The sequence below is a fragment of the Amblyomma maculatum genome, chromosome 6 (assembly GCF_055883805.1).
Source record: "Amblyomma maculatum isolate TAMU_Amacu chromosome 6, ASM5588380v1, whole genome shotgun sequence".
Taxonomy (NCBI): Eukaryota; Metazoa; Arthropoda; class Arachnida; order Ixodida; family Ixodidae; genus Amblyomma; species Amblyomma maculatum.
The window spans coordinates 123,690,384-123,717,093 of record NC_139349.1 but is presented as its reverse complement, the minus strand read 5'-3'; the positions used below and the strand labels follow the sequence as shown (position 1 = coordinate 123,717,093).

Genomic DNA, 26,710 nt, shown 5'->3' with positions numbered 1-26,710 from the left:
ATGCCGAGGTAAGCAAAAAAAACTAGCTGAAGAGTAGGCGGCGTATTAAAATGGCACTGGCGTTATGAATTACACAGCGGAGATATTATTTGAGGTCGCAGAATGCAATATCTTAAAAACCTGGATAGTTTCTTGACCAAACGTGAACTGAGAGACCAAATGAAATTTACTTATTACTGCATCTAAATCTGACATTGTGCAGGATGTAGAAACACTCAGATGAGATGCAGGACCTATAGGAAAGTAAGGCTGCAGTTTAGTCTTCATTTGAAGATGGAATAAAACCCAGTTGAGAGCAGGAACTCTATCGATATTTGTCGGTGCAACGGAAAGTAGAAGAATTCAGGACCTCCCTACAGAACTGTCATTAAGCTTTAACTAAGGAAAAAGGCCATTGTGTAGAATCAATAAACAAACGTCTTCGAGCAGCAATTACTGAGTTCTTTGTAGGCGTATGATGTCGGATAATGAAGAGGATATCGGTAAACCACCTGTAGACAGAAAGAAGTGATCAAAAATGACAATATCTGAAGTCTTGCAATAAAATTGCTAGGATACAATTAGCAGGTTACCCAATCTAATCATCATCATCAGCCTGACTATACCCACTGCAGGGCAAAAGCCTCTCCCCTATCTCACCCTCTATCCCAATTTAATCAATAGGCATAAATTGTGCAAAATGGTAGTACAATATGGAGAATATGAAATAGCCTTAACGCGGTTAAGAGCGAATGAGGAACTCTGTGCGTTAAAGGTCATGGCGGGAAATTTCTCTACAAATTCGGGCAAGGTCGTCAATGTAGCCGAGAAGTTTTGTTTACTGACCAAGAGAGCCGCCGAAACACTGATCATGTTGGAAGGAAGATGAGGCTTAGAAGTTTGTAGGGGTCAAGTGGATACAGCTAGCACTAGACCGGGTTAAGTGGAATATGGAGAGGCCTTGGCCCTGCAGCGGATATAGTGCAGCTGATGATGATGATGATGACTAAGATAATTGCCAATATAATCATGACAAGCTTAGTCTTCTATCAATCAAATGATTAGACAGGTTTTCGGATAGATTATCCTATCATCCATCATATACCATACTATCACACAGATGAGATAAAAATAATCGGAACATAACCAACCCTACATTTAGCAATCATTTTATTTAATTTCATAGTTGGCATTTGTATTTTTAGCTTTTGATGTGCTCTTGTATAAGGGATGTGAGCCGAGTCAGGGTGCATAATAGACGTGGTTTCTGTAATCTCCTTATGTGTATATGTAATATTAAATGAATGAAATAAATTCAGGGTAGCAGTTGCATAGGTAGAGGGATGAGCTACACAGGAAAAGTAAAAAGGTAGTGCTGAAATTTAATAGGCAGAGGTGAAAGGAAATGTTCAACAGCATTGTGACAGTAAGACTGTCATCCTGGTTTCAACAAAGGAACAATTTCAGCAGTCGCGGCAAAGATTCTAACGCGGCAAATAGGGGAAACAACGATCAAGATAGTGTCGACATCGGCACAAGCCTCCACTCTCGACAGCGAGGCGGCACATGAGCTAGCCCAAGGTCACTACTTCCGGAGTAGCTCGGGTCCTCTCGGTAAAAACAGCGGATAACGCAAGCTAAAAGTAGCGATATGACTCGGCATTACAAACGTTAGCGTAGGAAGGTGCCTAAACCAGCTACACCCCTTAACAACAGTCAAACAACCGTTTGGAGACTACTGCAGATGCCTAATTTCGCAAACCCTGAGTTACGATCAAAATCTGTGTTGCTGTGGGGCAGGGGGGTCCCTCGGCTATATAAAATTGGAATGTCCTTTCTCCCAATGAAGGACAGGGACGATACAGAACGAAAGAACCTGGGAGGCCATGGCGCGCCGCTCGGACCCCGAGACTCATCAGGAAGCGATGCAACTGGCCGACTAGGGCACCGAGGAGAAGCACCCGGCCAGCATCCCGGCCACCGGAAGAATAAAATGCCTTGATTTAGCATTTACATCCTCATCAGTTTTTAATAATTTTATTTGGCATTTTTAAACGACTCTCGGGAAAGTGGCCACTTACCCACGGTTTTAAAGCTAACATCATTTACGCTCATTATCCCAACGAGGCCACGGCGCTGGAAACTTCACCTCGTCTATTGGTCAATGTTTAAAATAATGCAACACTAGAGAAAGAATACTCGGAAAACTTGTCTATTGAAGAAATAAATGAAAGGTTCACTACGTGTACAATATCAGCAGTTTTATTCGCCATACCATAAACATCAAATATAGCAAGGAAAACACAAAAGACATGGTGGACGGAGGAATCAAAAACAGCAAAAAGGCAACAGAACAAAAAGTGGGGCATCCTCCGTAGACACCCGACTGCTGAGGACTTGCTTAAATTTAAAAACGTCAGGGCCAGAGCTCAGTACGTTCGCATAAACGCGTAAAAATCCTCAGGCCATATATGCGTCTCTTCTAAAAACAGCTCTATAACATAAAAGGAGTGGAAACCGGTCGGAACGTTCACAGGGAATTACCTTACACATATCCTATGCTGGCGCCAGCCGGAACATAAACATCAGAAGAACAAGGCAACATTTTAGTTAAGTCTTTTGCAAACGTTTCAAGCTCGTCCCACTGCATTTAAGCATATAAACAAACATAACACAAGAGCAGAAAAGAACAGTTTCCTTTTCGGACAGGCATAATGGAGATTACAACGCATTTATAACAATAGAGGACCAAACCGAGTCTTATCCTCCGGTAAAAAACAGCACCAGGCCCGGATAATGTCCACTATGCAATGCTCGCTCATCTTTCGCAAACTGCCATAGAAACACTTTAAAATTTTAAATAAAATATGGACAGCTTGCAAAATACTGGAAGCATGGAGAAAGGCCTAAATAGCTCCCTTTCTGAAACCAGGTAAACCCCCACAAATCCTAGCACTTACAGGCGAATAGCCTTAACCAGATATATCGTAAAAACTTGAAAGCATAGTAAACATCAGAATCACTTTTGTTCTTCAGTCCCGACAACTACTAGATATACATCAGCGCAGCTTTAAAAAGCAATCAACTACTGAACGCCTTCTCCATTACGCGAACACCATTAGGGAAGCGTTCATACGCACCCAACACTGTATCGGACTGTTCGACTTGGAGAGGGCTTACGATATCATGTGGAAGTTCGGCATCCACCGTGACCTAGCGGACCTAGATATCTGCGGCTAAATGCTGAACGGTTTGAGCGATTTCCTGGCAAACCGCGTGTTCAGAGTCCGCCTAAGCACAACTTTCTCAAACCCGTTTGTTCGAGAGAACATAGTGTCCCATAGGTGCATCCTCAGTAAAACCCTATTTGTCATTAAAATGAACTGGGTGGAAAAGGCGATCCCTAAACCCATAATATACTCACTTTACGTAGATGACCTGCGAATATCGTGCACCTCTTCCAATATATCTACTTGTGAGCGACAGATACAAGTAACAATAAATAAACTGGCTGCCTGGGCAGAGAAAAACAGATTTAGATTTTCACTTCAAAAAACTGCATCGGTTCTGTTCTCTTTGAGACGAGGCCTACAGGCTGATATCACACCACATCTTAACAAAACAACACTACCACTAAAGAAAGAACAGAAATTTTAGGCGTCATTTTTGATAAACAAAAACATTTTGCCACACATAAGTAACCCAAAAAAAGAGAGTCTCAGGCCTTCAATATCCTACAATTACTGTCATGGAAACGTTGGGGTTCTGACAAGACATGCTGATTACATATCTATCGTGCTCTCATTCATTCCACATTATACTACGGATAATTAGTATATGGCTAAGAAAAACTATCCAACATAAAACTACTTTATCCAACACATAATCTTGGCTAACAGTTATCTTCCGGTGCTTCTAGAACATCCCTAAAAGCAAGCATTTATTTAGAAACAAATGAACCTTCCTTTGACGATCGAAGAGCGGCACTAACTTGTGCATACATCCTTAAAATTCACTCTCAGGCTAAACACCTCTGTCACTCAGTTTGCCGCGATATCGACCTAGAGGTGGCGCCACCGTCACTCCGGTAGTGTGGATCGGCAGCCGGCGGTGCTCGCAGAAACGTACGCTGCGTAGGTCTGCTTCCGAGTTTACGTCGGGTTTGTTGGCGATGAAAACGTGTCTTCTGCAGTATTTCTGCAATATTGCAGAAAAAAACACAGGATTTCGCCAAAGCAGCAGGAGAAGAGTGGAGTTTAAGAAAATAAAGCACGCAACCACCAATCGTCTAGATTTACTTTGCACGTTTCTTACTCTGTACCGCGCTCACGCGCCTAATGCTTGGGCCTGCCTAATGACAGCTTTGTTTTTCTTATCGACTTTCAAAGAGTTTGCACGTGTCTGATGCGAGTGAGACCGGCGAATTTAGTGTCAAGCCCACGCAGATACAAGGTTCGTGCTCTGACCTGCAGTACTTTAGATTGAATCTAGAAAGCCTAGTTGATTAATCGTACTTGACTCGAGGATTAAGCAGGTTAAATGTAGCATTGGCAGCGCACTGCATGGCGAGTTGCTTTAGACTGAGTGCGCATCAACTCTGGCCTAGACAACCACGCACAAGTATTCTCCAAAAATGAGATCACGCCGACACTATACAGAAAACCTCGCTGCACAGGAAAACTGATTGTTCACGTGCACAGCGTTGAGTGCATTGAAGTTGCCGAGATGCTTTTTGCGGCCACTATCATAGAGTGTGAAAGTGTATTACTGCATGCGCCACTAACTGTAAATGATATCCTGAAACCGAGGAAACTATGACGGATTTCTGATGTGTGTGATGTTAATATATAACGGTAAATTAGTAGTGTAATTATTTTAATTTGCACTGCGAATAAATTTCACCGTGTGAGTGAACTTTTCCACACTTGACAAAATTTACAATAATCAGTGATTAATTTTCAGTAACGTTAAAATTCAAGCTACGAATTACTCGCTGCGATGACATGGCTATGAACTGCGCATGGGCACTGTCTTGTTCTGGGAAGCAATTTTACAGGCTGAAAATTTCTTTATCACTAATCATTTAGCAGTGACTAAATCTTATGCGAAGAAAAATATTAGGGTTGCTTCCAAAACAGATGCCGGATATAAAATTATTCCGAAAGAAGTGGAGGTCATCTTATCATGCGAATATAAAAATGTATTTATTCCCGAACTAAAGACCGATATTTAAGCCCGCATGAAGCTGTTTCACTCCCCTTGTCAGAAATCACACGTTTGCTCGGAAGACAGCACTTGGACGAAGAGGGATTATAATGATTATAATAGGCTACCAGTAAAGTACATTGATCTAGGTGTATTATGTAATATTTAGGGTAACAATTAGGTGCAGGGAATATGTTTACCAAACATTAGAGCATTTCTCTAAAGCAAAATGTGCTCACTAAAACTTTTACGGATGCACAGAACCCTTCAACAACAAAAAAAAGAAAAGAAATGCATATTGGCCCAGGTATAACGCATGAAAGCATCATTGACTATAACGGATGATTGCAGAGGCTGGTTTTGGTGTCGTTTTTTTTTTTTCATTATTAACACCACATTTACCACGTGCGATTGTTTATTGTGCAGTCAAATCCCACAGCAGAGGAACGCCTTTCGAAACAGTTGTGATTGAATCCCCCGTTGTCGAAATCAGCAGTCGAGCGCCCTTACTATTGAGACACCGCGACAGAGGCCAAAAAAACATACTCACACAGCTCTATCGTGCATACAGACGGCATAGTAGGCATAGAGTGGTCTATTCAAACTGCATTCTGCTATATGAAGCAGTCTGCGGTGGCATATGTTTTAGTAGCTGCGGTATTCCAAACAGAACCGGGAATATGCAATTTCTGTGCGTTTGCATTAGCTTTAATTGACGGCAACGACCTGTTTCGCTTTGAAACGGCGGTAACGACAGTACCACTTCGTTTGAGACATTGCATGTCGAAGGATCTCAAGCGCCGAAAACCGCGATGGATGATGTCCTTATACAAGCATGACATGCTTGATACGGACAAGTATATTTTTTAATGTAGCGTGGGGTTATAGACTGTTCATATTTATTTTGCAAGAGGCAGATAGGTAAGAAAAAGCTCACAGGAACTGCGAAACAAACAAAAACACTCTTGTACACGCCGCACGCGCGCGTAAATCACTGCGGGCTGGCACGCGACGCAAAAACGCATCCACACTGAGTAGGTTTCGCCGCTGAGCCGCAAGGTGGCGACTCTGCTCGATCTCGGGAAAATAGTCTCAAAATGCCCATCCAGGATTCTCTTCAGCAAAAAACCCCATGCATTAAAGCCACTCCTCTGGCGATTTGAACAAAAATGCTATGATCTGGACATAATTAGTGAAATTTCATTATTGCCACAAGGCGTGAGCCACTACCACCATGGTGCACTTTCCTCATTGATTGTGACCTCGCACAAACAAAGTTTTGAAAACGCAGACACCACACGAACTTATAATACAAAAATTCCTAGCCCTGGAGAAAAAATTTGGCAACTACACTGCACTTGACACATCGATAAAAAATCAAAGGTTATGTTCGGGGTGCAATAGTGCTTGATGAAAAAGAGAAATCACTACGACTCGATCAGTACAAATTTGTTTTTACAGCAGAATGTTATGTAGTTTGTGTCACTGTGGACAAAGTATAGAATCAGAACATCAAAATTAGCATGATCTACACTAATATTTTTAAGCATCCTCACAACATTAAGATATACAAATCCAGTCAACCACTGATTAGAACATAATATACAACATACTCGATAATTTAGCTGCATGCGGACTAGAAAATGGTTTAGTAATCAAAATTCCTAACACAAAAGCGCTTGTCTTGCATCCGAAAACACGACAGGTTCCAACATATTAAACCTTTAGTTTAAATAACACGGAGATAGAAATAGTGAATTTAAACAGTTGGGAGTGCTCTTCAACGGAACATGTATCCTGGAACAGGGTTAGCACTCGCGCGTCGCACAACATAAGCCGCTTCCACTCCACAAGAACGCATTTGCAGTTGCACAAGGCAGCAGTGTCAATCCTTGTGGATCATCTAACCGAGTGATAATGAAACTTGTTGGTTTATAAAAGGGAAGATATAACAGACCTGAGAACGTATGATGTCACTAGACCCGTTAAATGTGCACATTATATAATACATAAGTACACTGCATAGAAAGAGTAATTTTATGCTCGTTCGTTGCCAATCTTCGGAGCGGCTGAAGCCTCTCCAAACGTGGTCATTCGGCAGTGAAGAAGCAGTAGACGATGATCAGATGATGGTCAAAAGGAGAATTAAATTTACAGAAAAAAAATATACATTGGCAAACTGTAAGTTACAGTAACAAGAGTCACACAGACAAATGCAACTTAAAATAAAATAGACTCTCACACAGAGAATTCACTCTACAAGCCCTTACTTTTCTACCGAGCATTTCGGTTAAAGCCTAGGGATTGTAAATACGTGCTAAGCACGGAGCCTCAATCTTGACTGCCAAACATGGTCCGAGGACCGCTTTTTGATGACAAACATCAACAAAGACCCGAGGGCGGTCACCTTAGGTGATTCGCCCCGAAAATAAAGCAGCCAATCAAATTATTGAAAAACATACCACAACCCCCGTGGGTTGGCAATAATCTTGGACCCAGGTCCTTAATTACGCCAAATAAAAATACAACATTCAAAACACACTCTCTCCACTCGCTGCTCCCCAAACCCTCTCACAGCTGATGTAAGTTTCCTTCCTCTCCCCGGCGTGTTTGCGACGCGACCTTGCAGCTGACGCCTTTGTGAAAGAAACGGGATCTGGAGACTAGGCCACCCAGCCGTCCCGTTCGAGGAAAAAAGGGGTGGGGGTGGGCGGCACTGTCCCAGAGCAGTGTACAGTCGCCGTTGCTCGGACCCGATGTCTCGCCACTCAGCGGAAGGCCGCTGCGTTTATTCGCTACTTGGGAGGGCCAAGGGTCGCGCCTGTTGTCGCCTTCTGCAGGACATTTAGTGAGCGCTTGTGGAAGTGCAAAAGGCTTCATTAACGGCGTCTCCCTGCACCCATGCTTGGCGCCACGGCGGCAGGTCGCTGGACGAGCCGGCCGTAAAGTGGTTCGCAGAAGCGTGCCGCTGTTGTTCCCGGCTGATAAGGACGCGTCTGCCGTTCGCTTCTTGGCGACGCCTCGGGGCGAAGGGACGAAACAAACCAAGCCTCCCGTGCGCCCTGCGGGGCGCATTCAGCATCCAAGTAGGGCATCCAAGAAGAGGGGAGAAAAGGAGAACAAAAGAACAAAAGCGCTCGCTCCTTGGCTTCGGCGCGTGGGGTGTTCGACCGCCAGCTCGACTCTACGTGCGAGTTGCTTTTCACTGCGGCCTTACACGTCCCTCCTAAGAGGGTAAATGAGCTTGGAATCCGGTCATTTACACATACACACACACAAAAAAAAAACAGGCCGCCACATTCCTCGTCAGGCGACCATTTCGCTACGCTACAGCGCACCTAAGTCCGTCCCCACTGAGGAAAACCATGCACTCAAAGTCGGGAAATAAAACCAATACAAAATAACGGCACTGCAAACACGAAATTTCTTCATGACAGCATGCCAAATCTTGCATTGCGCACAGCAGTGTGCCCTATAATTTTCTATACATGAGTAACAAGTAAAGACATACAAAAAATTGCACTAAGAGCGCGTGTTGGCTACGCAGAGCTCGCCATAGTCCGAGATTCAGCACAAAGCACCCACCCGCGGCGCACAATTGTAGCACGCGTCACCGTTCACATCACAAAACACGGCGGGTGGCGGGAACATTCACACCACTGAGGGGCTATGGCTCAATCATCTCGTTGCTCTTTTCCCCACCCGTAGTTGGGGATGCGAGACAGCGCATCTGCATCATCATGGCAGGCGCCTTTACGATGTGTAACTACCACATTGTAGCGCTGTAATGCCAGCGCCCATCTTGCCAGTTTTGCCCCATGAGGCGTGCTCGTGGTCAGATAGGACAGGGGATTGTGGTCAGAAACCACATTAACCTGAGCTCCAAACACCCAGTGATCAATTTTTGTTGAGAGACCAGATGATGGCGAAAGCCTCACGCTCGGTTGTTGACCAGCGGGTTTGAGTTGGCGCGAACCGGTGGCTGGCAAAGGCAATCGGTTCCTGTCTACCAGAATCTCCAATTTGCGCCAAACAAGCACCGGCCGCCACATCGGACGCGTCCGTGAAGAGCCAATACGGCTTGCAGATATCAGGAGTGTTTAACGCTGTTGTTTCGCAAAGGGAAGCCTTAAGTTTCTCGAAAGCTCGCTGCGCTTCCGCAGTCCAAGGGGTCGCGTTTGGTACCCCTCGCTTCGTTAACGACGTGAGTGGTGCAGCGACTTCAGCGTAGTTCTGTACATACTCGCGGTAGTATCCACATAGCCCCAGTAGGCACCGCAGCTGCTTTTTCGTGGTAGGTGGCACGAGGTTTTGAATAGCGGCTAGCTTTTCGGGATCCGGCGCGTGAGTACCACCGCCCACTACATGTCCCAGGTACTTTATCTGTGCCTGCGTGACTTGGCATTTCTCGGGACTGACCTTGAGCTTAGCCTCGCCGAGTAAGCCAAACACAATCTTTAAATGCTTCAGGTGTTCCTGCCAAGAAGCCGACAAAATTGCAATGTCGTCAAGGTATGCCGCAGCATAGGCCTGATGCCTCGATACCAGCGTATTCATCATTCGCTGGAAAGCTGCCGCGTTTTTAAACCAAATGGCATGAAGCGCCAAGCATATTGCCCTTCGTGGGTTACGAAGGCCATCAAGTGCTCGCTTCCGACGGCCACCGGTACTTGCCAATAGCCTCGACCCAAATCTACAAATGTAATATATTTGGCGCGGCCGACCCTCATGATTAACTCCTGCGGGGGTGTCATCGGGAATGCATCAGTGCGCGTGGCCGCGGTTAGCGTGCGGTAATCGATACACATACGCACTGAACAGTCCTTTTTCCCTACGCACACCACGGGATGAGCATAGTCGCTTTCAATCGGATATATGAGGCCCAGGTCTAACAGCTCCTTTACCTGCCGGCCTACCTCTTCCCTAAGAAGTTCAGGCACTCGGTAAGGGAAAGCGCGTTTTGGCTGATACCCGTCATGAAGCTCGACTTTGTGTAGTCCTACCTCAACGGCTCTAGGGGTCTCGGTAAATAGATCAGAATAACCGCCGAATAGTCTCGCGATTTCAGCGCGCTGCTGGGAGCCCAAATGTGCCACTTTCTCGCGTTCGACCGAAAGGAAACCCGGGCGCGCGGACGAGGGGCGAGGCGTGCACTCGATCTCTCCGAAATGTGTGTCTTCGTCAAAGACTGCCCCGACGTGGCTAACCCGAGCATAATAAGGCCGAAGCCTGTTGGCATGCACGAGCGGCGCAGCTCGCGCACCGGTATCGACTCGGTAAGAATTCTGCCTTTCACGCGCTGTTATCGGGTGGGGGCCGAGCCATTTCGGGGAAAGTTTGCGGCCGCGGTCAGTGTCAAAAACGAGAACCTGGTCCCCCACATTGAAAACTTTGTTGCGGGCCTGTCTATCGTACGCTTGAGCATGGCTCCCCTGGCGCGCGCTCGCCGTCTGTCCCGCCACCTCCGCGGCTATCTCTAGCTGCTCACGTATCTTCCTAAGATATTTCGCGGGCTCTTCTCTTAGAGTGGCTGGGAGCGGCTGTTCACCTTTCCAGGCACGCTGCAATATGGCCAGCGGCCCCGTTTGGTTCCTGCCATAAAGCAGTCGGAAAGGAGCCACCCCCGTCGTGTCATGGGGGACTTGCCTATATGCCCAGAGAACGAATGGTATCAGCTTGTCCCAGTTTTTCGGGTCCTTTTTTATGACGTGGAAAAGCATGTTTCCTCAGGACACGGTTCCACCTTTCCACGGTCCCATTGCTCTCAGGGTGCTCGGGAGTCGAAAACCGGGGGGCACACCCTAACCTCGCTAACATTTCTTGCGTAAGCTGTGCCGTGACATTAGTACCCTGGTCTGAACGCACAACTTCCGGGATGCCAGTGTGGCTAAAAATGGTGAGCAGGGCGTCGCATGTTGCTCTTGCGGTCAGATCACCTCGGGCCACCGCGTGCACAAATCAGCCAGACAAAGAGCGTACCGATGGCCCCGGCCTGAGGGTACATCGATTGGCCCGATAATGTCCACATTCACTGCCTCGAAAGGGTGGTCTGGTCTGGTGAGGGGCGTGATAGGTATCCTATCTCTAAGTCGTCTGTATGACCGGACCTGACACGCGTGATACGTCTTGCAGCGTAACGCCACATCCGCCTCTAATCCGGGAAAGAAGCTGTATTTAATTCTTGCCTTCGTCTTCCTTGGTCCCAAATGCCCTCCACAAAGTGATTCGTGAGCCAGAGCAAGGAGTTCTTCACGTTTACTTAGGGGCAGCACGAGCTGCTTTACTCTAGTGCCTGCGATCGAATCCCGGTGATATAGCAACCCTTCTGAGATGAACATGCCCCCTTTGCTTGTTTCAGCGTCTGCCCAAGCTTTCCTAAGGCTTTCATCGGACCGCTGGGCCGATCGGAACTCGTCGTGCTGCTTTGAGGCCGTGTCCTCGTTATCATGCGTCAAACACTCGTCATTAGCGGACTGCCCGTCTTGGCCCGCTTCATATTTCTCCCCTGATGTCAAAGACGACTCATTCGGCTCTTCGCCTGTCTGAGATTCTCTCGCGTGAGCTCCATCGCTCATTGGGGATGAATCGGAGGTTTGTTCGCCCACCGTGGAGCATGCACTAGCTGGGTCGGCAGTCACTTGAGCTCCATTCGGAAGAAACAATCCGTCACTACCGCCGGAATGCACTAGCAGCTCTCAATCCTCAAGTGAAAGCAGGCAGTCTACTGCCTCCGCGAGCTTGCTGGTAAGTGCGCATACGAGGTTCACAGCCTCCGGCTGTGCTATAACTGACGGTCGCCTCCTCACACCGACCGCGAGGGTTACTAGTTTAGCCTCTACAGTTTCTCCAAATGCTGGTACAAGATTTATCTTGCCGCAAGGCTGCTGAAACTCTCCAGGCACGAGACTTTCTCTGGCTACCGTAATTTCGCTACTGGTGTCTATGATCGCCGTTTTCGGCACTCCAGCGCATTCTATATTTACTTGCTGTAGTTTCGATGTATGCACTTCTTCAGAAGATCGGGGCGCTCTCATTTCTGCAATCAGCGTCCTGTCTGTGAGCTGGCGCTAATGTCTCGGCCGTTCCCATGTTGGCGACTGTTACTTTTTGCGCTCGGACGCGCCTGTCTGGTTTCTGCGCATTCTGAACAGCTCGGGGCAGTCCTTTGCTCGATGGTCCACTGCGCGGCACACGTAACACGGCGCGTTTCGCTTGTCACTGCCTTTCGGGAGGGGTTCGGTTTTTCCTTTCTCGCCGTGAGCAGCCGCCTGTCGAACCGCGCGTCCCTTTCCCTTTGCCTGCTCGAACGTTTGCAGTATCTGTGACATCTCATCCGGTTTCACCCATTTTTCTCCCTCGCGGAGGCGCACATATTCCAAGCCATCTGCACTTAGGCTAGCTTTCATCCTATCAGCAACGATGAGGGCTATCACCTCATCCTTAGTGTCTGCTTCCCTCGAACGGAGATAGTAGTGAAAGTAGGTCTTTACGCGGGAGGCGAACTGTGCCCATGTTTCCTCCCTGCGTTTAATGGCGCGTTCGAATCGGTCTAAGTACTCGGCGGGGATGAGCTATAGCTCGCTTAACACAGCAGTTTTTACGGACTCGTAGTCGCTGCACTCATGGTCACTAAAACCGCGAAGCAGGTACCGAACACGCTTGGTAAGCGCTGGCATGATCAAGTGTACGCGGCTGTATTCCTACATTGTACGTTGTGAATACCCTCTCCACTTCATCGAACCACAAGGGTACGTCCGCGCCACACGTTAGCTTGAGTCCGTTAAGGACCGTGGTACCCTGGGACTCCGGGTCATTGCCCGATTGCCGTTGCTCGTCGGATTCCGACATACAGGGGGACTGCCCGTCGCCTGTCGCACCCAATCCGAGCTTTTTCAACTCGAGGCGTTCTCGCGACTCAATTTTGAGCTCTTCCAATTGAAAATCGAGTTCCATGCGGCGAATTGCCATAGCCTCAGTCTCGGTCAGTGCCGTTACTTTTCGTAGCGCGCCTGCCACCGGCTCGATAATCGCCGCTTCCTCCGCTGGTCCAGCCGTCGCATCCTGTTGTGATGCCTCAGCCGGCTGACGGTTGTCCTCTAAACCATTCTCCTGTAACATATTCTCCTCTGCCTGTCTGCCAGCTGAGCTCGGCATCATGCTTCTTGTCAACACCATACGCCCGTTCTATGCTTGAGCCATAACCACCTCAATGATACGTAAGAAATCCCGCTCACCAGTGCTGGTGTCGGTAGTGGCAGAAGTTGCTTCTCCGTTGTCGCCTTGACCGGGGCTGCGGGAAGGACGACGCCTCAAGATCGGAGCGCCAGAGTTCGTTGTTCCCTTGCTGGTACTCTGAGGTCGGCTCCCTCCAGGCTTCCCGGACGACAGCTACCAGCTATTCGTCTCGTGATGTATGGAAACTGCTGGATGAGGGCGATGTCCGCTCGGTGTCGTAGGTTGCCGAAACCTGTCGTGCTGCGCCAGTAATTTTATGCTCGTTGGTTGCCAATTTTCGGAGCGGCTGAAGCCTCTCCAAACGTGGTCATTCGGCAGTGAAGAAGCAATAGACGATGATCAAATGATGGTAAAAAGGAGAATTATATTTGCAGAAGAAAAATAGTATACATTGGCAAACTGTAAGTTACAGTAACAAGAGTCACACAGACAAATGCAACTTAAAACAAAATAGACACTCACACAAAGAAGTCACTCTACAAGTCCTTACTTTTCTACCGAGCATTTCGCTTAAAGCTTAGTCAGTGTAAATACGTGCTAAGCACGGAGCCTCAATCTTGACTGGCAAATATGGTCCGAGGACCGCTTTTTGATGGCAAAGATCAACAAAGACCGGAGGGCGGTCACATTCGGTGATCCACCCCGAAAATAAAGCAGCCAATCAAATTATTGAAAAACATGCCACAACCCTCGTGGGTTGGGAATAATCTTGCCCAGGTCCTTGATTATGCCAAATAAAAATATAACATTCAAAACACACACTCTCTCCACTCGCCGATCCCCAAACCCTCTCACACGGCGCCTGTCTTTCCTTCCTCTTCCCGGCGTGTTTGCGACGCGACCTTGCAGCTGACGCCTTTGTGAAAGAATTGTCGCAGGGATCTGGAGACTAGACCACCCAGCCGTCCCGTTCGAGGAAAAATGGGGGGGGGCGGCACTGTCCCAGAGCAGTGTACAGTCGCCGTTGCTCGGTCCCGTTGTCTCGCGACACAGCGGGAGGCCGCTGGGCTGATTCGCTACTTAGGAGGGCCAAGGGTCGCGCCTATTGTCGCCTTCTGCAGGATAATTTAGTGAGCGCTTGTGGCAGTGCAAAAGGCTTCATTAACGGCGTCTCCCTGCGCCCATGCTTGGCGCCACGGCGGGAGGTCGCTGGCCGAGCCGGCCGTAAAGTGGTTCGCAGAAGCGTGCCGCTGTTTTTCCCGGCTGATAAGGACGCGTCTGCCATTCGCTTCTTGGCGACGCCTCGGGGCGAAGGGACGAATTTAACCAAGCCTCCCGCGCGCCCCGCGGGGCACATTCTGCATCCAAGAAGGGCATCCAAGAAGAGGGGAGAAAAGGAGAACAAAAAACAACAGCGCTCGCTCATTGGCCTCGGCGCGTGGGGGGTTCGACCGCCAGCTCGACTCCCCGTGCGAGTCGCTTTTCACTGCGGCCTTACAGAATGTATGCACCTATGTCATATTGGCGGCCATTTTGTGCTGCATAAGGCACGGCAGAAGGCTGCGGAAATATCTAATAGGCTCATCATTATTTGTTACGGCTTACACTGCAAAAACATTTACGGTGGCGCATATAGTGCCGCGTTTTAGAAGTTGAAGTGTATAGTCGCGCGTTCAGTGTCGCGAGCTGTCAGGAAGAAGTGGAGGAGCAGACCACTACCTGAGGGCGTTTCGATCACATGTTAAAATTGCGACTGATGACTCGGTGTGTGAAGAAAAGACAGATGTGGGCATTTTCTCTCTCTGTTCACTAGTTTTTTCCCTCCATCTTCCGATTCCACCTCTAATTTATTTTCTGAGTTCCTAGCAGTAGTTCCTGGCTGTGCAGGCCCTCAAATTATGTTTCAACGGCTTTATTACTTGAAGTGCATTATGTTTGAGCACTTTCCTATCAGCATCCAATGAGTCGCAGTCCGCAATGGTCTTGTTTAATCGTTCAGTTAGTCCGTTGCTCTGTGGATGATACGCAGTGGTGTTACCAGTTGACCGAAGCGTGGCATTGTGGTAGAGCATCCGCCTCGTGTTCGGGAGGTACGAGGTTCGGTCCCTGGTGCCGCCGGGTACCCACCGGCTTTTCAATGTTTAGAAGCTTTCCCCCGGCCTGGTGCTCGGCTCCTTGGGGTGAAATGTTTGGGAAAGGGGTCATAGATCTCAAATAGTCGCTCCGATGTGGCAGTAATCAGTCCCGCCATTGGACAACAAGTCCGCTTTGTGTGTCAAAAGCCCTTTATGTGTCCCTTTTTTCTGTCAGCCCGCCATTTGTAGTCCATTAGCTGTTCGAAACTTTAGGCCTTGAAAGAGCACAGCAGGATTAGCAGAGTCTCTTCCAAACGCACACCGCTGAAAGAGACGGGCGCCGGGCCTGGGGACGCTTGTACCCAATTTTACCGGTGGGTGTCCAGCGGCGGTTTTCGAACTGACCACATCCCGCAGCCGAGACGGGCGCCCAAGCCACTCGGCCACGGCTGCGGTGCTTTTCAGCTGAAATACCTGGTCGAGTAACTGAGCTGTAAACGTCGTCCCTCTGTCAGTTATAACGTACGGAGGGGTGCCGTGTTGCAAGACGACATTCTTCATGAAGAACTGAGTAACGTATGACGCTTTGACACAGGAAATTGCTTTGATCTTGGCGTAGTGAGTCAAACATGCAGTAGCAACTATGATCCACTTGTTTCCGGTCAGCAACAGAGGGAAAGTACCGAGGAGGTCCATTTCTATTCGGCCGAACGGAGCGTGGGGTACCAGAAATGACTGGAGAAACCCTGCTGGCTTACACGGTGGAGTCTTCCGCCGCTGGCATTCACGGCAGCTTTTGACGCAGTGTTTGACATCGGCAGATAGACCGGCCCATAGTACATATCTCGTACTCTGCCAAGCATCCGGGAAAAACCCAAGTGGCCAGACGTGGGCTCATCGTGGCATGCTGGGAGAATGTCGGCGCGAAGATCACCTGGAATCACCAAAAGATGAGCTCTGCCCTGGCCCCTCGACTTCTTAAAGGATACTCTGCCACAACCAGATTGAGCCAAGACGTCGATAGAAGTGCGGAGGTAGAAGTGTGGTGCGACCTTCAAGGTGGTCAATCAGGGGTCGGATGTTCATGTCAGCCCGCTGCCGAGCTAATTATTATGCCCAATGCGTGCAGGGCACCGAGAAAGTCGTTCTCGTCACCAAGATCTGGTCCTGTAGTGTGGAGTGGTGCACGCGACAGCGTGTTTGTGTCTTCGTATTGACAGCCCGACTTGTACACGACGGTAATATCGTATTCATAGAGTCCCAAGCTCCAACGGGCCAAACCTCCTGACGGGTCTCGTAAATTAGCGAGTCAGAAAATGTAGTGATGATCTGTTACAATTTTAAAGGGGTGGCCGTAGAGGTAAGGGCGAAACTTCATGGTGGCCCACATAACAGCAAAGCATTCCTTTTCGGTCGTCGAGCAATTGCGTTCCGCACGAGAGAGAATGCGGCTAGCATAGGCTATAACTCTCTAAATTCCCTCTTGGCGTTGCACAATGACAGCGCCAAGACCACTGGTGTTTGCGTCGGTGGGGACCTCAGTATCAGCATGTTCGTCAAAGTGCGCAAAAACGGGAGAAGTGTGAAGGTGCTGGTGGAGCAATGAGAAAGCCACATCTTGTTCTGTAGTGCAAACAAAAGAGGTGTAATTTCTTGTGAACTGCGTCAATGGCTCCACATCGTGGGAGAAGTCAGAAATAAATTGTCGATAATAAGCACATAGACCCAGAAAACGCTGGACTGCTTTCTTGGCAGTAGGAGTAAGGAAGCTGGCGATGATTGCGGTCTTGTCGGGGTCGGGACGAACGCCGCCGGCGCTTACAACATGACCCAGAACCTTTTTTGTAACCGAAATGGCATTTATGGGCCTTTAGCGTACGGTCAGCCGAATGGAGTGCTCTGAGAACAGCCCGCAGGCTCAGAAGATGTTGTTCAAACGTTTCGGAAAAGACATCATCATCCAGGTACATAAGGCAACATTGCCACTTGAGGCCCGTGAGGACAGTGTTCATCATCCGCTGGAACGTTGCCGGCGCTGAACACAAGCCGAAAGGAAGCACTTTGGATTCCTATATGCCGTCGGGCGTAACGAAGTTGGTTTTTTCACAGGCCCGTTCGTCCACTTCAGTCTGCCAATAACCGCTCCTCAAGTCAATGAGAAAAAATACATAGCGTGCCGAAGTCTGTCCAGGGAGTAACAAATTCTTGACAATGGGTAGACATCCTTTTTGGTGACATTGTTCAGTTTCCAATAATCGACACAGAATTGAAGTGTGCCGTCTTCCTTCTTGACTAGAACGACAGGAGAAGACCACGGGCTTTGGGAATGTTGTACAACACCATCTTCAAGTTTATCCTGCAGTTGCGATAACTTCGCGTTTTTTGGCAGAAACGTGGTAACGCTGCTGGCGGATTGGGCGAGCGTCGTCATAATTAACGATCCGGTGTTGCGTTAGGGGCGTTTGACTAACTTTCGATGAAGACGCACAGCCCTATTTCAACTCCAGTAGCAGTTGCTCTAGAGCCCAGCGCTTGCCTTCGGACAGATATCAGTGGACGTCTTTGCCCACGAGAGGTTGTTTGTCCGGGACGCTGGGTGAATGGTCATCAGTGATAGTTGTCGCGGGCGGAAAACAGAGCGGTACATTACCTACAGCGTCAGCGGAAGCGATAGCAGTACCAGGGGAAAGGTGGCGGTGTTCCGGAGAAAAATTCGTGACGAGGATTACAGACCGGCCACCGCGAATCGTATCAAGCTGCGAGCGACACAAATGCCTTGAGTGAGAAGAAGCGACCGGTTAGGTTCGGTGACTGCGTCGCTGTCGGGATATTCGGCACAAGCGACATCAACCAAAACACTGCTTCGTGGCGGAAGCATGACACAGTCTGCGGAAATGCGAAGAACGGCACTACGGTGTCTGGAGTTATTAGTTCGGCAGCTGGTTCTGTTGAAAACGTGACGATTTGGTTCAGGAGGAAGATAACTGCACCAAATTCCCGCAGAACATTCATGGCAATGATGAGATCCCGAGAGCAGTCGCACAGCACGATGAAACTAACGACGAACGTGGACTGGCTTATCTCAACGCGAGCAGTGCACATACCCTTGGGCTTAATGAGATTACCACCGGCAGTTCTGAAGTGCACTCAAGGCCAAGGGGTAGTCACTTCTTACAAGACAGTCGCTAACCGTGCAGTTTAAATAGAGTAATCGGCGCTTGTGTCCGCAAACGCACTGACTCTGGAACCGTCGATTACCACAGCAATGTCCAAAGAAAAACGAGTATTTAATTCAGGTGCGGGTGTCGTCGTTTCTTGATCGGATCGTATCTGCGACAACGGGAGGTCTTCAGCAAAGCGCCTCCCAGCGACTTTGGCCCCGAAAGTCGCTGGTTTCTATTTTCCCGGCCAGGACTAGGGAATCTACCTTGTTCCTCTCGCGAGTGGTGGTTAGGGTCGGAGAAGAGCGCATCGGTGATGGTGAGTGCGACTGTCTCTCCCTCCGGCCGCCGTCACGGACGGACGCACGCTCCCGAGATCCGCCAGCTAAGCCTCCTCCTGAGTGAGTCTTTGTCGTACGACCACACATTTTTCACTGTATTTTTTCCAATTTTTGTCGTATCTCGCTGAAAGTTACATCATTTTGTAGATATTTACTTACCGCAAAGCCCCATGCAATCCTAATTTTAACTACATCATTAATAATTAATTTTCAACTTAAACACTTAAAAACGCGCCAAATTTTCTTTGAAATTTTCCAACATATATTTAACCTGCCACTCCAGGCAGCTAACACCTAGAACTCAATAAAACACACCGACATAAGCGCTAGGGTCCCCCCTCTAACTCTTCCGCGAGCCCAACGCCGACAAACAAGCGTCACATAATTAAATACTCCATTAATTGAAACACTTATTAAGAAAAACAAACTCGAATAACTACCTTTCAATTTGCACCACCCGTTAACTAACAACTATAGATTCCCCTCCTTATCCTCATACCAACGACACCCCCATTAACCTTCTCACCTAAATAATTAACAAGATATTAACTAAAGCCTCAAATTCCTTTATCATTTACCCTCCTGTGCCTATCTAACTTTCAAACTAATAAATATACAACGTTCATAATCCCATATCCCCAAAGTGCATCTTCTTCCGAACAAAACAACACTAAACTCGCACAAATCCCCCCACACAATACAAATCTACACAATTTTTTCCCAACTTTTCAAATTCGGACTTAGTCACATACCTCCCGGTGCGTAGCTAACTTTCAAATCAACAATTACACAACATTCATAACCTGATATACTTAAAGTACACTCCTTGCCGAACAAAACACTAAATTCCCACAAATTGCCTCACGCAATCGAGAACTACACTATTTTTACCTAAATTTCCAAATTCGAACTTATCCCCAAAACATTCAAGCTCACTCTATCACAAGGTTAGTAAAATCATCCCTAACGCTCCAAAATCGCAGGAACTGCTCTTCTCTCTTCGCTACGACCTAAACAACACCCAGAAACAACACATTCCGTCCACTTCATCTGTATTTCCAACAATTTACCCAAAAATTTCAACTTCGACTTGGCCAAATTCAACAGAATTTTTTATTTTTTTTATAATATATTCATATCTCTCAACTTACTCCCCTAAGTCGAGTTGTAGCACGTGCAGTCCATTGTCTATATCCCCGCTGAATTACTCTCGCTAAGTAATTTTCTTTTCTTTTGTTCCCTTTTTTTTTCTGATCTCAACTAGTATTTTTTGCCTTGTATTGTTGTCATTGTGGGGGGTTTTTGATTTTCCGAAATTTCGTCGTTGTCCGGCCCGAACATTCAGTGTAAAGTCCACCACTAATAATGCCGCCACTATCAAAACTGACCCCAAATGACACCCTATTAAGTAAGAGAGAAGAGAGGACTAAGAGGCCCCAATTGGACACACCAGGGGGCAAGGGGATGGAGGACGAGACACCAGATTTCCCACGACTTCAGGACACTCAGGCGCAGGCTTCTCAATTATCCTCATCACACAACGCACAAAGAAAACCACCCAAGCTACCCCACACAGCAGTAGAAAATCACGAAAGCTCTGACGAATCGGATGAGAAACTCACCAGACCAACACTACAATCAGGCACAAATGTACCCAACCACACATGAGGAGATCCCAAACTTCCTCATTGAAAATGATACAGAGTTCATCAAGGCACTGGCCTCGAGCAGAGCCCGCGGTCTGGAAAGAAAGCATTCCTCCAAGCTGCTGCTGGCCTTTAACAACATCAAGGCGGCACTGATAACAGCTTCTCTGAGGAATGCAGAACTCGCAGGAGAGCTAAAGGCCCACGTTGAACAAAAAGCAGCTGCCACACCCCTTCAGAACAGCGAGAGAACCTCGAACAAACAGGAAGGGCCTTCTCCTACCCTCACACAAACCTTAATCCTTAAATCGAAGACTCCCTCTGGAACCAATGCAAACGCAATCGACCCATTTATTCAGAGAACCTTCGGCCCGGCAGAGTTTGGACTCAGTGAGGTAGAGATGAGGATCGCAGCATACAAGGTGGTGGTTCAGTCCAACAGCTCACAGGGTTTAACCAATCTCCAGAAGGCTATAGAAGAGAACCCAAGAGCACACGAATTAAGCACCCTCACCCCAAATACCAAGAAGCCCATGTTCAAAGTGGTGGGACTCCCCAAAGGAATGAAGGGGGAGGAGATCATCCCCCTTATCAAGCAAAACAACCAAACCATCAACCCCGAAGCTGAGTTCGCCATCTCAGGCAATTATGTCAACCCTACCAACTGAAGGGTAGTAACACTCATAACGGACATCCCAACTTATCACATCCTCAAGGAGAAGTCCGTAAGGATAGGTTGGATGACTTATCCAGCCTACCTTGAAATAAACATCCCTCACTGCAAACAATGCGCCACATGTGGTTAGGTGGCAAAGCACTGCAAAAGCAAGACACGCAAGTGTACTAATTGTGCAGAACCCCATCACCTAGACGAGTGTAGGTCGGACACAGCCAAATGCAACGTCTGCTATCTGACAGGGCATCGCACAGTCGACCACCCAGATTATGCCACTCCCTTCAACAGCTCCAGAGCCAACAGGAGGCACGCTGGCAATAAGCGAGCCAGTCTACCTAAAGGGAATGGTCAACAAACAACCAGCTCCAGAGCCAACAGGAGGCACGCTGGCAAGAAGCGAGCCAGTCTACTTAAAGAGAATGGCCAATCAACAACCGATTTCACAGGGCACACTCTCCGACAACACTAGGCCATCACACACACTACACAACACACAGAACACTCACAACACAACAGACCACGCACACTTAAAATAGTACAACACAATTCGGCACAGTCATCCAAGGCAAATGAACTTCTTCATGTTTTTCAGAAACAATACTTTCACGACGTATCACTCATCCAAGAGCCATACTTCCACAACAACAAAATTGCATCATTCAAATTAAAAGACAAAATTCTAGCATCTGATCAGGCCCCTAAAACCGCAATCATAATACACAACAAAAACATCCAAAGGTTTCCACTCAAAGTCAGACAAACACTTATAGCAGCATGCCGCAATGTTATCGTACTGGCGCCGCCATGTGGCGAGCTCGGGAGACTGGCACGCGCTCGTCTTCTTCGCTCTCGGTGCTCGCCCGCCAGTCGGTTCCGTGCCTGATCTTGCTGGTGCTTTTACTTAGTCCTAGTAAACCTGCTGAACCCGTTTCACTGGCTTCTGTGACATTTTTGGTGGAGCTTCTGGGTAGATCCCATGTACGAAGAGCCTCTGGCTGCCCCCTACGCCCATCTACACACCGTGGACACGACACCTGTGCACAAGGCGAACCGTCGCTTGAGAGGCTTAGCACCCGAGTGTGGTCCCCTTGTTTCCCCACCGCGAACCACGATGACTACAGCGGCAATTCAGACCACCACTCAGCTTCCCGTGAGTGCCCAGCAGCTGATCTGGCATACTCCACTTATACCCACGCCGTTTCATGGCGACAAGGTCGAAGACGTTGATGACTGCAGCTGACCAGCTACGACCTGGTCGCTGTGTTTAATGCGTGGGACGAGGAGCGAAAATTGCACAATGTTTATTTCGCACTACAAGACGCCGCCAAGATGTGGTTCGAAAACCATGAGGCTACCATTTCCACCTGGCAGGATTTCCGGCGGCAGCTGCTCGCAACATTCGGCAACCATACAAGAAAAGAGATGGCCGATCTCGCTCTACAGTCCCGAGCACAGCGGCCTAATGAAAGTGTCGCCGTCGCCACGTTTGTGGAAGAAATGACTCGCCTTTTCAACCGGGCGGATCCGTCCATGCCGGAGGTAAAGAAGGTGCGCTACCTTATGCAAGGCGTCAAGGAGCAGCTGTTCGTTGGCCTTGTACGTGACCCTCTACGTACTGTTGCTGATTTTACGAAAGAAGTAACAAGCATCGAGCGTGCCTTGAATCAGCGATTTGTACATTTTGATCGCTCTGCGAACATCGCTGCCATAGACTTCCGCTTGCCAATGGTCGGAAACGACAGGGAAGCCCTTCGCGAACTTATCCGAAGCATCGTGCGCGAAGAGCTGCAAAAGCTGCCCTCTCTCGAACAACATCCACGTGTTGGGGCATCTCGGATATTGTGCGCGAAGAGCTCCGCCAAGCAGTACCATCAGTACCGTCGCCCCCGCCGCCTGCGCCACAGATCATGACGTACAGCGACGTGTTGCGTACTCCTGCGCCTGAACCATTGGCACCCTGCAACCCTGCTCCTCCCGCTCGTCCTCCACCCCAACATCTAGTTTCGACTGGTGTGCCTGAAGCTCGACCACCCGTTCGCAAAGCACACGCGTGGCACACGCCGAACAATCTGCCTTTGTGTTTTCACTGCGGCGAAGCCGGTCACGTTCTGCGCCACTGCCCGTACCGTCGGATGGGCTTGCGCGGATTTTCCGCGGATGCCCCTCGACCGCGCTATGGCGAACGACCTCGGGACATCGACCAATACCTCAGCGACCACGTCCCACCTGCGTCCCTCCAGCGACGCCAGTCCAGGTCACGACCGCCGAGACAGTTTTCCACGAGCCGCCGTTCTTTCCTCAGGCAGTCCCCAAGTCCGCACTGAAAAAACTGAAGACGGCGACCCTCGGGGGTAGGGCCGCCGTCGATGGACACTTCGACCAACATCCTCCGCTCACCGATTCGATCACGCAGACCGACCTCCGACCCTTCGCTCCGACGAACAATCCGACCACTTTTCGACGATCGCCGAAGCTTTCCTCCGACGCCCCCAATCGACGCACCGCACCACCAACGAGTCCGACGACCTCCCGACGATCACAGAAGCTTACCTTCGACGCCGTAATTCGACGCAACGAACGACCCGTCAGTCCGACGATCTCTGACACGCCGCACTTTGTGGACGGTGAGCTGCATTCCGCCGAGATATCAATCGTCGTTGATAACCACAACACCACTGCCCTTGTAGATACCGGCGCTGATTTTTGCGTTGAGTCATGGCCTTGCTACCATTCTGCGAAAAGTCCTGACTCCTTGGCACGGAGCCCCGATAAGGACAGCCGGAGGGCATGTGGTAACGCCGCTCGGAGTGTGCACCGCTCGCGTCGAGATTCACCACGTAACTTTCTCGTGTTGCTTTGTTGTGCTAGCAGAGTGCTCCAAGGACCTGATTCTCGGCCTTGATTTTCTTAGAGAAAACGACGCAGTCATCGACCTCCATGACTTCATGGTGACTTTCTCCACTCACCGCGCAATTTCCGACGAGTACAGACAGCACAGCGACGACTACACAGACAGGCCAATTTTCCGAGTGTGCGACGACCATGTAACTCTACCTCCACGCACCAGCTTGTTTGTTACAGTGCAGAGCGACAACCCCCCCGCCTTGCAAGGCGTCGCGGAAACGAACGTGAATTTATTGTTGAGCCTACAAGTCTGCGTCGCTCGGGGGATCTTTGCCTTGAGAAATAAACGAACTGAACTACTTTTAACGAACTTTAGTGCCGAATACCGCCATTTACCACAAGGTACAGCTATCGCTTATTTTGACGAAGTCAGTGCGCCATCCGCCCATTGCGCCCTTTCGCTGGCCAAGGAGAACCCTCCCGAGAGCACTGGACACACCGTTCAAACTGACGTGAACCCAGCTTTGTCTCTTACCCAGAAACGCCGCCTTCAAGCAATTCTGGACACTTACCGTGACTGCTTTGCCGTCACTTCCAAAGTGAAACAGACGTCAGTAACCAAACATCGAATTATAGTTGATCCCACGAGCGCCCTATCCGCCAACACCCCTACCGAGTATCGCCGAAAGAACGAGAGGCCATTCGGGCGCAAGTTGATGAAATGCTCCGCGATGATGTGATCCAGCCGTCCACAAGTCCATGGGCCTCACCAGTAGTGCTGGTCGCTAAAAAGGACGGAGCACTCAGATTCTGCGTCGACTATAGGAGGCTTAACAAAATTACGAAAAAGGACGTCTATCCTTTGCCTCGAATCGATGACTCGTTCGGCCGACTTCGCCACGCCCGATACTTTTCATCGCTCGATCTACGCAGTGGGTACTGGCAGATCGAAGTCGATGAACGCGATCGAGAGAAAACCGCATTCATTACTCCTGACGGACTGTACGAATTTAAGGTGCTTCCCTTCGGTTTGTGTTCCGCTCCCGCAACCTTTCAAAGAATGATGGACACTGTCCTAGCCGACCTGAAATGGCAGACGTGCCTCGTCTACCTTGACGACGTTGTCATTTTCTTTGCGACCTACGAAGAGCACCTCAAACGTTGACGGCCGTGCTAAATGGCATCCGCGGGGCCGGACTCTCACTAAAACCAGAAAAATGCCACTTTGCATTCCAACAGCTCAAGTTCCTGGGTCACGTCGTGAGTGCTGAGGGAATTAGCCCTGATCCAGAGAAGACGGCTGCCGTAGCTGCTTTCCCGACCCCCACTGATAAAATATTCCGTGCGTCGGTTTTTAGGCCTCTGTGCATATTACAGGAGATTTGTGCACGACTTCTCCCGAATAGCGGAACCATTGACTCGTCTAACAAAGGACGACCAGCCTTTCATCTGGGCCGACGAGCAGCAAAGGGCCTTCGAGGAGCTTCGCAAGCGCCTTCAAACAACGCCCGTACTTGGCCACTTCGACGAGGAGGCCGACACAGAATTGCATACCGACGCCAGTAACGTTGGCCTCGGTGCTGTTCTCGTTCAGTGGCAAGAAGGCGTTGAGCGGGTGATTGCTTACGCCAGCCGCACCCTGTCTCGTTCCGAAGCGAATTATTCTACGACCGAAAAGGAGTGCCTTGCAGTTTTGTGGGCGGTAACAAAATTTCGGCCGTATTTGTATGGTCGGCCGTTTAGAGTGGTCAGCGACCACCACTCACTCGGTTGGTTAGCGAACTTTAAAGATCCTTCAGGCAGGTTAGCCCGCTGGAGTCTTAGCTTACAAGAGTGCGACGTCACTATTGTGTACAAGTCCGGCAAGAAACACAGTGACGCTGACTGCCTATCCCGAGACCCTATCCCGTGTTCTTCAAGTGAAACAGATGACTCCGTCTTTCTCGGCGCTCTCTCGACGCCAGATCTCGCTCAACAGCAGCGAGACGACACCGAACTGTGGCCCCTCATCGATTACCTCGAAGGAACCGCCTCATCGCCGCCTCGCCTTTTCACGCGTGGCCTGTCGTCGTTCTGATTGCGTGACGGCGTCTTCTACAAGAAAAACTACGCTTCCACAGACATTCAGTATCTGCTGGTTGTCCCAACGCCGCTCCGTACCGACGGTTTACAGGCATGCCACGACGAGCTTTCTGCCGGACATGTCGGTTTTTCGCACACCTTGGCACGAGTACGAAAAAGTACTACTGGCCCAAGCTTGCCGCTATGGTTCAGCGCTATGTTAGGACGTGCTGTGACTGCCAACGTCGGAAGATACCACCTGTCAAGCCAGCCGGCCTGCTGCAGCCTATTGTTCCTCCGCGAGTACCTTTTCACCAAGTCGGTATGGACTTGCTCGGGCCATTTCCTACGTCATCATTGGGCAACAGGTACATTATAGTTGCCACAGATTATCTGACCCGCTATTGTGAGACGAAAGCTCTTCCCAGCGGCACGTCTACTAATATTGCGAACTTTTTCATCTTTAATCTGGTCCTTCGTCACGGTGCCCCTGCGATCGTTTTAACTGACAGAGGCACGGCATTTACTTCATCTCTAACCCAGGAAG

The 26,710-nt window shown here is 49.1% G+C and overlaps 1 pseudogene; it reads right to left on the bottom strand.

Annotated features, from left to right (window-relative positions):
- Positions 1-8,858: 8,858 nt before the first annotated feature.
- Positions 8,859-13,338, bottom strand: LOC146186698 (uncharacterized; annotated as a pseudogene).
- Positions 13,339-26,710: the final 13,372 nt, after the last annotated feature.